Here is a 13,108-nt window from a genome sequence, read left to right on the forward strand (position 1 = left end):
ACCGAGCTACCAAAAAACCCATTGAGAGGTGACCAAGGAGTTTTTAAAGCAGTGTCTTAAATAAGGATGAGCTGGAGAGGCAGAGAGATTTAGGGAAATAATTCCAGTGCTTTGGGCTAAACAGCTGAAGGTTGACCATCAGCGATGCACAAATGGAGCAGTGGACAGAACTTGGTTCATGTCAGCAGCAGTTCTGATGAATTGAATCTTCCACGTGGTGCAAGGTGGGAGGCTGTTTAGGAAAACCTCGTGCTAATTAAGGGTTTGAACAAGGGCGGGCGATATTATGGTGGTGGTATTGGTAATATTAAGAATATGGGGTTGGAAATGTAGTTCAGGCTCAATTAGGATATCACAATTGCAAATAGTTTAGTTCAGCCTCAGACAGACAGGAACCAGACAGAGGTTTGGAGTGAATGGTTAGGAAATGGAGCTTGTAGTGTGAACAGAAGAGGAGATAAATCAGAGTAATTGTAACCTACCATTCCTCCTCTCCCCCAACCCGTTTCAGCTTCTCAAATAGTGGATAGACATTTCAGCAAATAAAAATTATTCTATTTCCCTTACCCTGCACCTCCCAAAATGTGATAAAAACACTTTAATTGAGCAAGTCTTCCTGATCAGGAAGCAGTTCTACTAGAGATCCAGCATCAATTGAAATGTTCTTATCAAGGTCGGGATCAGCAATTGGAACAGCCCGTGGGGATGCTGAATGGGCCTTGTTACCAAGGTCAACTGAGGAGTTCAATATATGGCCACAGAATAAATAATTGAGAGTAAATGAAGCGGAAGAAATCTCTCCCCCTTCACCATATTATGTAATATCTGAAGTGATTCAAATTATTCAGATCTGGGTAAAATGTCCACCCTAATTAAAAACACCTGTGGTAGTTGCCTACATCGAGTGAAAGGCAATAATTATCTATTCGTCTCATCAATTTCTAAGTTGCCTATTCCAGCACCTTAAATGCCATGTTTACTTCAGGCACTATTTACTGAATGCAAGAACACCTGGTAAATGTTCATTTAGCTTTGTGCCCTTTAACATTTCTAATCCATTCTAAGTGGGATGCAGCTGGACTGGGCAGAAACCATTCTCGTTACACGAATAGAGCCACCACTTAATTCCAGTGGATCGCAGGTAAGTCATGTCTGCAAGAAGTGGTGGAACTAGAAAATGCTGGAATCCATCATTAAAGAAGAAATAGCAGGCCATCTGGGTAAGAATGGTTCGATTCAGCACACGCAGCATGGATTCATGAGGGGAAAGTCGTGCTTGACGAACTTGTTGGATTTTTATGAAGATGTGACTGGTGCGGTTGATGGAGGGGAACCGGTGGATGCGGTGTTTTTGGATTTCCAAAAGGCGTTTGATAAGGTGCCTCACAAAAGGTTGCTGAAGAAGATTGGGTCACACGGAGTTGTGGGTAGGGTGTTCACGTGGATTGGGGATTGGATATCCGACAGGAAGCAGAGCGTCAGAATAAATGGGTACTTTTCTGGTTGGCGGATGGTAACTAGTGGCGTGCCGCAGGGATCGGTACTGGGGCCTCAACTATTTACCATTTATATAGACGATCTGGAGGAGGGGACTGAGTGTAGGGTAACAAAGTTTGCTGACGACACAAAGATAAATGCAAAAGCGTATCGTGTGGAGGGCATGGAAGGTCTGCAGAGAGATTTGGACAGGCTGAGTTAGTGGGCGAGGATCTGGCAGATGGAGTATAACGTTGACAAATGCGAGGTTATTCACTTTGGAGGAAATAATAGCAAATTGGATTATTATCTAAATGGAAAAAAATTACAACTTGCTACTGTGCAAAGGGACCTGGGGGTCCTTGTGCATGAGACGCAAAAACCCAGTCTGCAGGTGCAACAGGTGATCAAGAAGGCAATTGGGATGTTGGCCTATACCGCAGGGGGATAGAATATAAACGCAGAGATCTCTTGCTGCATCTGTACAGGGCATTGGTGAGGCCGCAGCTGGAATACTGTGTGCAGTATTGGTCCCCTTATTTGCGGAAGGATATATTGGCCTTGGAGGGAGTGCAGAGAAGGTTCAGCAGGTTGATACCAAAGATGAGGGGTGTTGATTATGAGGTGAGACTGAGCAGATTGGGTTTGTACTCGTTGGAATTTAGAAGGCTGAGGGGGGATGTTACAGAGACCTATAAGATAATGAAGGGGCTGGATAGGGTAGAGGTGGAGAGATTCTTTCCACTTCGAAAGGAAACTCGAACGAGAGGGCACAGCCTCAAAATAAAGGGGGGTCAGTTTAGGACAGAGTTGGGGAGGAACTTCTTCTCTCAGAGGGTGGTGAATCTCTGGAATTCTCTGCCCACTGAAGTGGTGGAGGCTACCTCGTTGAATATGTTTAAATCACGGATAGATGGATTCCTGATCGGTAAGGGAATTAGGGGTTATGGGGATCAGGTGGGTAAGTGGAACTGATCCACTTCAGATCAGCCATGATCTTATTGAATGGTGGGGCAGGCTCGAGGGGCTCGATGGCCTACTCCTGCTCCTATTTCTTATGTTCTTAATCACTTCATAAAAGTCAAATTAATTTGTAATTCACACGCAGTAACTCAAAATTTAACACTGCGCGGGATAAACAGTTAGTAGAATATAGACCCTCAGTTTTTGCCATCACATTTTTAATCAATGAATTAACAGTTCTAAATCTACCAGGGCAAGTCAAAGGCCAGGAATCCTGCGGTGAGTAACTCGCCTCCTTACTCCCCGAAGCTTCTCCACCAGATACAAAGCATAAGTCAGGGGTGTGATGGATACTCTCCATTTGCCTGGATGAGTGCAGCTCCAACAACAGTCATGAAGTTCAACACCATCCAGGACAAAGCAGCCCACTTGATTGCTGCCCCTTCCACAAACTCCCTCCACCACCGATGAACAGTGACAGCCGTGTGTACCATCTACAAGATGCACTGCAGGAATTCACCAGGGTTCCTTCGGCTGCACCTTCCAAACTCTCAGCCACTGTCAGCTAGAAGGACAAGAGCAGCAGGTACCTGGGGACACCACCACCTGGACGTTTCCCTCCAAGTCACTCCTCATCCTGACTTTGGAAACATATCGCTGCTTGTTCACCGTCATTGGATCCAAAAACCTGGAACTCCTTCCCTAACAGCACTGTGGATGTACCTGGAACTTCAGGGACTGCAGTGGTTCAAGAAGGCAGCTCACCAGCACCTTCTGTAGGGCAACTTGGGATGGCCAATAAATGCTGGTCTAGTCAACGACATCCACACCCAGTAAATGAAGAAAAGAAACCTTGCTGTTTCTTCAAATTAGCCCCAAACACTCTCAAGGCACATCACTTCATCACACAAATATACAACTTTGTGAATAATATTTCTGAAGGCGATGGGCCCGAAATAACTTTGCATTTTAATGACATCCCGGTTTCAGAATACAGATAAGATAAGAAGCTTCCCATGTACAATCGCTCAACCAGCTTCTGGTCCCCGAAGCAGTTTTTTGTGTCAAACCAAGAATCAAAGTCCTGCAAAGAACAACAAGTGGCTCTAGTCATGCCAACCCCAAACGTTTTAGCATATTGTGTTACTTCCATCAACGCCTCATCCAATGGTTTCAATGATTACATTGTTTATCACGAGAAGAACAAGAATGGCAATTTAAAAAGGTAGCATCCAAATTAGATCGCTCACAAATGATTTCATAAAACAGATGCACAGCTGCTCATAACAATTGCAAATCAGTTTCAGCTGGTCGGCAGGTGAGCAATTCAACATGGAAAAAAATCATTTTTTTCCTTGGACCACCTACTCCCATCTCTGTAACAAGCTACAGGACACCCACACAGGAAGAATGGGCAGTTAGGCATTCAGTTAGAAACATAGCTTTTCTTACTTTAACAAAAATAAATAAATACTAAAATACTTCTGACAGCTAATTTGTGGATTGAGATAGATCTGGATAAAGTAAGCTCTCACCCCAGCATGCTTTTAATGTAAGTTTAGAATTGTGACACAAGGTGACAGTTTTGCTGAAGGAAACATCAAGCATGTTAAATCCGCTTCGCAGTGTAAGGCAGATGTGACACTGAGCATCAGGAATGGTCAATAGCAGTTTGAAGGGTTCGAGGAGCAGACATCACCAATTGGACACTGCATCGGCACACATATGGTGAATATAGTGCTCAGAAAATGTGGGCAGGTGGACAAATTAATACACAGACTGCGGCCATTTAGCTCCCTGGCTGCTCCCAATGCAAGGAACAATGGTGTCACACAACACCCTCCAGCAAGTTGGACAGCTTCCCCTGACACTCGCTTCAAAAATGAAAAAGACACAACTTTGCAGCATTCTCTCATGCCTTCCAAAAAGAAATAGGTTGAAACACTGTAATTGAACCTTAGACAAACGGTACAGTCACTGTCAAGCTGTTTTTCTCATTACTTACTGCAGACGAATTGAAGACATCCAGGAGGAGGAAGTTGAGCAGAGCCCAGAGTTCGTGCAGGTTGTTCTGAAGTGGTGAACCCGTGAGCAATAATCCATTTGTTGTTTTAAATTCTCTCACTATTTCAGAGAGCTGTAAATTTAGCAGATTTAAAAACATGACTGTACAAACTGGGTACAACTTCGAATCATACGACTGGCACAACTGTAGATTCAGACTGCATTTAAAAGTTCGCTGATCTTTTAGGTGTTTATTCGTGTCTGTCATTTCTCCAATGGAGACAGTGAGTATTCAAACTGAGTGCAGTCAGACAGAGACACCAGGAGATGGAGACAGTGAGGGGGGTAACTGAGTGCAGTTAGACAGGGACACCAGGAGATGGAGACAGTGAGGGGGTAGCTGAGTGCAGTTAGACAGAGACACCAGGAGATGGAGACAGTGAGGGGGTAACTGGGTGCAGTTAGACAGGGACACCAGGAGATGGAGACAGTGAGGGGGTAACTGGGTGCAGTTAGACAGAGACACCAGGAGATGGAGACAGTGAGGGGGGTAACTGAGTGCAGTTAGACAGAGACACCAGGAGATGGAGACAGTGAGGGGGGTAACTGAGTGCAGTTAGACAGAGACACCAGGAGATGGAGACAGTGAGTATTCTAACTGAGTGCAGTCAGACAGGGCCACCAGGAGATGGAGACAGTGAGGGGGTAACTGAGTGCAGTTAGACAGAGACACCAGGAGATGGAGACAGTGAGTATTCTAACTGAGTGCAGTCAGACAGGGACACCAGGGGATGGAGACAGTGAGGGGGTAACTGAGTGCAGTTAGACAGAGACACCAGGAGATGGAGACAGTGAGTATTCTAACTGAGTGCAGTTAGACAGAGACACCAGGAGATGGAGACAGTGAGTATTCTAACTGAGTGCAGTTAGACAGAGACACCAGGAGATGGAGACAGTGAGTATTCTAACTGAGTGCAGTTAGACAGAGACACCAGGAGATGGAGACAGTGAGTATTCTAACTGAGTGCAGTTAGACAGAGACACCAGGAGATGGAGACAGTGAGGGGGGTAACTGAGTGCAGTTAGACAGAGACACCAGGAGATGGAGACAGTGAGGGGAGTAACTGGGTGCAGTTAGACAGGGACACCAGGAGATGGAGACAGTGAGGGGGTAACTGGGTGCAGTTAGACAGGGACACCAGGAGATGGAGACAGTGAGTATTCTAACTGAGTGCAGTTTGACAGAGACACCAGGAGATGGAGACAGTGAGGGGGTAACTGGGTGCAGTTAGACAGGGACACCAGGAGATGGAGACAGTGAGGGGGTAACTGGGTGCAGTTAGACAGGGACACCAGGAGATGGAGAACGTGAGGGGAGTAACTGGGTGCAGTTAGACAGAGACACCAGGAGATGGAGACAGTGAGGGGGGTAACTGGGTGCAGTTAGACAGAGACACCAGGAGATGGAGACAGTGAGTATTCTAACTGAGTGCAGTCAGACACGGACACCAGGAGATGGAGACAGTGAGGGGGTAACTGAGTGCAGTTAGACAGAGACACCAGGAGATGGAGACAGTGAGTATTCTAACTGAGTGCAGTCAGACAGGGACACCAGGAGATGGAGACAGTGAGGGGGTAACTGAGTGCAGTTAGACAGAGACACCAGGAGATGGAGACAGTGAGTATTCTAACTGAGTGCAGTTAGACAGAGACACCAGGAGATGGAGACAGTGAGTATTCTAACTGAGTGCAGTTAGACAGAGACACCAGGAGATGGAGACAGTGAGGGGGGTAACTGAGTGCAGTTAGACAGAGACACCAGGAGATGGAGACAGTGAGGGGAGTAACTGGGTGCAGTTAGACAGGGACACCAGGAGATGGAGACAGTGAGGGGGTAACTGGGTGCAGTTAGACAGGGACACCAGGAGATGGAGACAGTGAGTATTCTAACTGAGTGCAGTTTGACAGAGACACCAGGAGATGGAGACAGTGAGGGGGTAACTGGGTGCAGTTAGACAGGGACACCAGGAGATGGAGACAGTGAGGGGGTAACTGGGTGCAGTTAGACAGGGACACCAGGAGATGGAGAAAGTGAGGGGAGTAACTGGGTGCAGTTAGACAGAGACACCAGGAGATGGAGACAGTGAGGGGGTAACTGGGTGCAGTTAGACAGAGACACCAGGAGATGGAGAGAGTGAGGGGGGTAACTGAGAGGACATGGACAGATTGTTGTAATGAGATGAACAATAAGGATGTGGAGGATCACAGGCTGGGAGTTGAAACTTGGTAAACAGTGAGGATAGCAGCAGGATGTGAGAGGAGACAGAAATCCAGGGGAACAGGATTAATTGTTAGATTACACAGTGATATGTTACAGAGCAGGAATCCAGGGGAACTGGATTAGTTGTTAGATTACACAGTGATATGTTACAGAGCAGGAATCCAGGGGAACTGGATTAATTGTTGGATTACACAGTGATATGTTACAGAGCAGTAATCCAGGGGAACTGGATTAATTGTTAGATTACACAGTGACATGTTACAGAGCAGGAATCCAGGGGAACTGGATTAATTGTTGGATTACACAGTGATATGTTACAGAGCAGGAATCCAGGGGAACTGGATTAATTGTTAGATTACACAGTGATATGTTACAGAGCAGTAATCCAGGGGAACTGGATTAATTGTTGGATTACACAGTGATATGTTACAGAGCAGGAATCCAGGGGAACTGGATTAATTGTTAGATTACACAGTGATATGTTACAGAGCAGTAATCCAGGGGAACTGGATTAATTGTCGGATTACACAGTGATATGTTACAGAGCAGTAATCCAGGGGAACTGGATTAATTGTTAGATTACACAGTGAAATGTGACAGAGCAGGAATCCAGGGGAACTGGATTAATTGTTAGATTACACAGTGATATGTTATAGAGCAGTAATCCAGTGGAACTGGATTAATTGTCGGAGTACGAAGTGACATGTTACAGAGCAGTAATCCAGGGGAACTGGATTAATTGTTAGATTACACAAACTTTATTGAGTTCTTTGAGAAGGTGACCAAAGAGGTGGATGAGGGTAAAGCAGTTGATGTGATGATAATGGATTTCAGTAAAGCGTTTGATAAGGTTCCCCACGGTAAGCCATTGCAGAAGATACGGAGGCATGGGATTGAGGGCGATTTACCGGTTTGGATCAGGAATTGGCTAGCTGTCAGAAGACAGAGGGTGGTGATTGATGGGAAATATTCATCCTGGAGTTCAGTTACTAGTGGTGTACCGCAAGGATCTGTTTTGGGGCCACTGCTGTTTGTCATTTTTATAAATGACTTGGATGAGGGCGTAGAAGGATGGGTTAGTAAATTTGCGGATGACACTAAAGTCGGTGGAGTTGTAGACAGTGCGGAGGGAAGTGGCAGGTTACAGAGGGACATAGATAAGCTGCAGAGCTGGGCTGAGAGGTGGCAAATGGAGTTTAATGCGGAAAAGTGTGAGGTGATTCACTTTGCAAGGAGTAACAGGATTACAGAGTACTGGGCTAATGGGAAGATACTTGGTAGTGTGGATGAACAGAGGGATCTCGGTGTCCATGTGCATAGATCCCTGAAAGTTGGCACCCAGGTTGATAGGGTTGTTAAGACGGCGTACGGAGTGTGAGCTTTTATTGGTGGAGGGATTGAGTTTCTGAGCCAGGAGATCATGATGCAGCTGTACAAATCTCTGGTGAGGCCGCATTTGGAGTATTGCGTACAGTTCTGGTCACCGCATTATAGGAAGGATTTGGAAGCATTGGAAAAAGTGCAGAGAAGATTTACTAGGATGTTGCCTGGTATGGTGGGATGGTCTTATGAGGAAAGGCTGAGGGACTTGAGGTTGTTTTCGTTAGAGAGAAGAAGGTTAAGAGGTGACTTAATAGAGGCATACAAGATGATCAGAGGATTAGATAGTGTGGATAGTGAGAGCCTTTTTCCTCGGATGGTGATGGCTAACACGAGGGGACATAGCTTTAAATTGAGGGATGATAGATATAGGACAGATGTTAGAGGTAGGTTCTTCACTCAGAGAGTAGTAAGGGCGTGGAATGCCCTGCCTGCAGCAGTAGTGGACTCGTCAACATTAAGGGCATTTAAATGGTCATTGGATAAACATATGGGTGATCATGGAACAGTGCAATTTAGATGGGCTTTAGATTTGTTTCACTGGTCGGCGCAACATCGAGGGCCGAAGGGCCTGTACTGCGCTGTAATGTTCCATGTTCTAGGTGGAGAATGAAAGGATGAGGGAGAGAGGGACCGGGTGAGGGACGAGAGACAGGATGTGGGAGGGAATGACAGGGCGAAGGAGGGAAAGATGGGGTGAGGGAGGGAGAGATAGTGAGATGTCGGGTGAAGGATAGAGGGACGGGGTGAGGGAGGGACAGACGGGGTGAGAGAGGGAGAGATAGTGGGATGTGGAGTGAAGGATGGGGAGACGGGGTGAGGGAGGGAGATACGGGGTGAGGGAGGGAGAGATAGTGAGATGTGGAGTGAAGGATGGAGGGACGGGGTGAAGGAGGAACAGACGGGGTGAGGGAGGGAGAGATAGTGAGATGTGGAGTGAAGGATGGAGGGACGGGGTGAGGGAGGGACAGACGGAGTGAGGGAGGGAGAGATAGTGAGATGTGGAGTGAAGGATGGAGGGACGGGGTGAAGGAGGGACAGACGGGGTAAGGGAGGGAGAGATAGTGAGATGTGGAGTGAAGGATGGAGGGACGGGGTGAAGGAGGGACAGACGGGGTGAGGGAGGGAGAGATAGTGAGATGTGGGGTGAAGGATGGTGGGACGGGGTGAGGGAGGGACAGACGGGGTGAGGGAGGGAGAGATAGTGAGATGTGGAGTGAAGGATGGAGGGACGGGGTGAGGGAGGGAGAGATAGTGAGATGTGCAATGAAGGATGGGGAGACGGGGTGAGGGAGGGACAGACGGGGTGAGAGAGGGAGTGATAGTGAGGTGTGGAGTGAAGGATGGGGAGACGGGGTGAAGGAGGAAGTTTGGTGATGACTGAGTATGAAGAGTTGTGAGGAATGGAGAAACTCAGCGACGGAGTGAGAATTGGGGCGAGGGATTGACAGATGCGCCGAGTTTATTGAACGCGGGGGAGGTCGCGGGGAGGTTAACAGAATGGAACCGGGGAGAATATGCTGGTCAGTTTTAATTGAATTGAAAGTAATTAAGTGTTAAGATACTTGAGGATAGTTTGGAAGTCAGACAGAATCAATATGCAATCCCCATTTAAATCAGGAACACATCCCCATTCTCTCTCTACTCCCTGTGTTGTGGGGACTTGCTGCCAGTATTTTCGGGGTTTATGTGGTGCTCAGGTTTTATTGAAATGTTTTTCTGTTGAAAAATGAGCAACAGGGGAAAGAAGAGTGTGTGAGGGAGAGATTTTGAGAGAGTGAGTGAGAGATTGAGAGAGTGGGTGAGAGATTGAGAGAATGGTTGAGAGATTGAGAGAGTGGGTGAGAGATTGAGAGAGTGAGTGTGAGATTGAGAGGGTGGGTGAGATTGTTGCTCCATTTCACCAGACTGACTCTATCCTCCTGACAGCGGCTAATCTCTTCATTTTCTCCCATCCATGCGGCCGTCATCAGGAAACACTCAGTTAGTTTGGATCATTTATGTTGCAGTGTTTATAATAGTTAATCAGAAACTGTCATCAAACAGGCACAATGTTGTTTCTGGGTCTGACAGTGTGGAGTGTACAGAGAATGGGGATTTGAACATGTCCGTGTGTTAGCTCCTAAAATTAGGAATTGACAGTTGGTCTGTTGTTGTCGGGGGATTGTCCCCAAAATAAGGGGGAGCAAATTTAGGACTGAGCTGAGGGGGAACTTCTTCACACAAAGGGTTGTGAATCTGTGGAATTCCCTGCCCAGTTGAGGCTCCCTCATTGAATGTTTTTAAGGCAAGGATAGATAGATTTTTGAACAGTAAAGGAATTAAGGGATATGGTGAGCGGGCGGGTAAGTGGAGCTGAGTCCACAAAAAGATCAGCCATGATCTTATTGAATGGTGGAGCAGGCTCGAGGGGCCAGATGGCCGACTCCTGCTCCCAGTTCTTATGTTCTTATGTTTTTATGTTTACTTCGGGCATCAATTTTATTCATAACACTGGGCATCTTATTACAGAGACCGGCTGTTCACTGAGGTCATCCTCGTGTTTTAAATTAGGGAGGACGTAAATAATCATGGGAGAGCGAAGCGTGTGTGTGTATGAGTGTGTGTGTGTGTGTGTGTGTGTATGTGTGAGTGTGTGCGTGTGTGTGCGTGCGTGTGAGTGTGTGTGTGTGAGTGTGTGTATGTGTGAGTGTGAGTGTGTGTGCGTGTGTGTGTGTGAGTATGTGTGTATGTGTGTATGTGTGTGTGTTTTTGTCTGTGTGTGTGTGTGCGTGTGAGTGTGTGTGCGTGTGCGTGTGTGTGTGTGTGTGCGTCTGAGTGTGTGTGTGTGCATGCGCGCATGCAAAATGTTCTGTGTGTCTGTTAGTGTGTGCATGTGTGTTCATGGTTTTCTGTTTTTCTGTCAGCATATGTGTGAAAGATCATGTGTGTGCGTTTCCTGTGTGTGTGTGTGTGTGTGTCAGTGACTATATGAGAATGTGTATTCGTGTGAGAATGTACACACGCACACAGATCTGTTTACATGTGATGAAGATTGTCAGAAAATACAACAAGATATTGATAGGCTGGATAATTGCGCGGGGAAATGGCAGATGGAATTTAATCCAGATAACTGCGAGGTGATGCATTTTGGTCGATCTAATTCAGGTGGGAGCTGTAAAATAAATGGCAGAACCGTCAGGAGCACAGACACAGAGAGAGATCTGGGAGCACAGGTCAACAGATTTATAAAAGTGGCAGCACAGGTGGAGAAGGTTGTGAATAAAGCGTGTGGAATGCTTGTCTTCATCAGGCAGGGCAACGAGTATAACATTTGGCAAATTATGTTCCAGTTGTATAAAACATTGGTTTGGCCACATTTGGAATAGTGTGTCCAATTCTGGTCACCGCACTACCAGAAGGACATGGAGGCTTTGGAGAGGGCACAGAACAGGTTTACCAGGATGTTGCCTGATATTAGCTATGAGGGGAGATTGAATGAAATGGGATTGTTCTCCCTGGAAAGGCGGAGGCTGAGGGGCCACCGGATAGAAGTTTATAAAATGATGAGAGGTGTAGAAAAGGTAAAGAGTTGGAAGCTTTTTCCCAGGGGGGAAATGACAATTACAAGGGGCACAAGTTCAAGATAAGGGGGGAAAGGTTCAGTTAGGATCTGCAGGGGAAGCTTTTTACACAGAGGGTGGTGGGGGCCTTGAACGCACTGCCAAGTGAGGCAGTTACTTCAGACACATGAAAGACTTATCTTGAGAGGCATATGAACAAGCGGGGAATAGAGGGATATAATCGGTTGGTTTGGATCGGTAAACATGATCAGCGCAGGCTTGGAGGACCGGCCTGTTCCTGTGCTGCACTGTTCTTTGTTCTTTGTTGTATGTTCTTTGATTGTGTGTATGTTTGCGTGTTCTCTTGTGTGTGTGTGTGTGTGTGTGAGAGAGAGAGAGAGAGAGAGAGAGAGAGATTCTCAGTGAGATTGCGTGTGTGAGTGAGTCTATGCATGAGGGTATGTGTCGGAGAGTTGGTGGTCGTGAATTCCACACATTTATCACCCTCTGGGTGAAGAAATTTCTCCTCACCTCAGTTCTGAAAGGATTACCCCTTATCCTCAAACTCTGAACCCTCGTTCTGGAAGCCCCCACCATCGGGAACATTCTTTCGGAATCAACCCTGTCTAATCCTGTTAGAACTTTATCATTGATATAAGATCCACTCTCACCCTTTTAAACTCCAATTGAGTGTGCGATGTGTGAGTGTGTGTCAGAGTTTGTTACTGTGAGACTGCATGCATGTGTGTATGAATGTGTATCTGTCTGTGAGTGTGAGAGCTTAAGATTTACGGACTCAGTGTGTGATTGTGTGAGACAGTGTGAGAAAATGTGTTTGTGAGAGGGTGTGTGTATCAGAGAGATTTTAGTCTGTGTGTGAGAGAGCGGGAGCTCTGCATGTGAGAGAGTGGCAATGTGGGAGAGACAGAGACGGACAAATTGACCAAGTGTCTAATGGAGACAGACACACAGAGAGACGCAGGGAAAGATTCACCAATTTTAAAATGATTGTGGATTTACAATGGGCCGCAGGAAGTTTGAGAATTCATGGCCAATTACATCATGGAGTGACATTCTGGAAAATTGGCACTGCGAACTCAGAAGCTCACACACACAGAAACCTGGACAGATAGACAGACACAGACACACAGACACACACACAGAGAGACACACACGCACACAGACACACACACAGACACACACACACAGACACACACACACAGACACACACACACATATAGAAAACACACACACACAGACAAACACACAGGCACACACAGACACACACACAGACACACACACACACAGACATATACACACACACACGCATATAGAAAATACACACACATATAGAAAATGCACACACACACATATATAGAAAACACACACACACACACACAGAGACACAGACACACACAGAGACACACGCACACACAGACACACACACACACACACACATATA

This window comes from Mustelus asterias, unplaced genomic scaffold (genome assembly GCF_964213995.1).
Source record: "Mustelus asterias unplaced genomic scaffold, sMusAst1.hap1.1 HAP1_SCAFFOLD_570, whole genome shotgun sequence".
Lineage (NCBI taxonomy): Eukaryota > Metazoa > Chordata > Chondrichthyes > Carcharhiniformes > Triakidae > Mustelus > Mustelus asterias.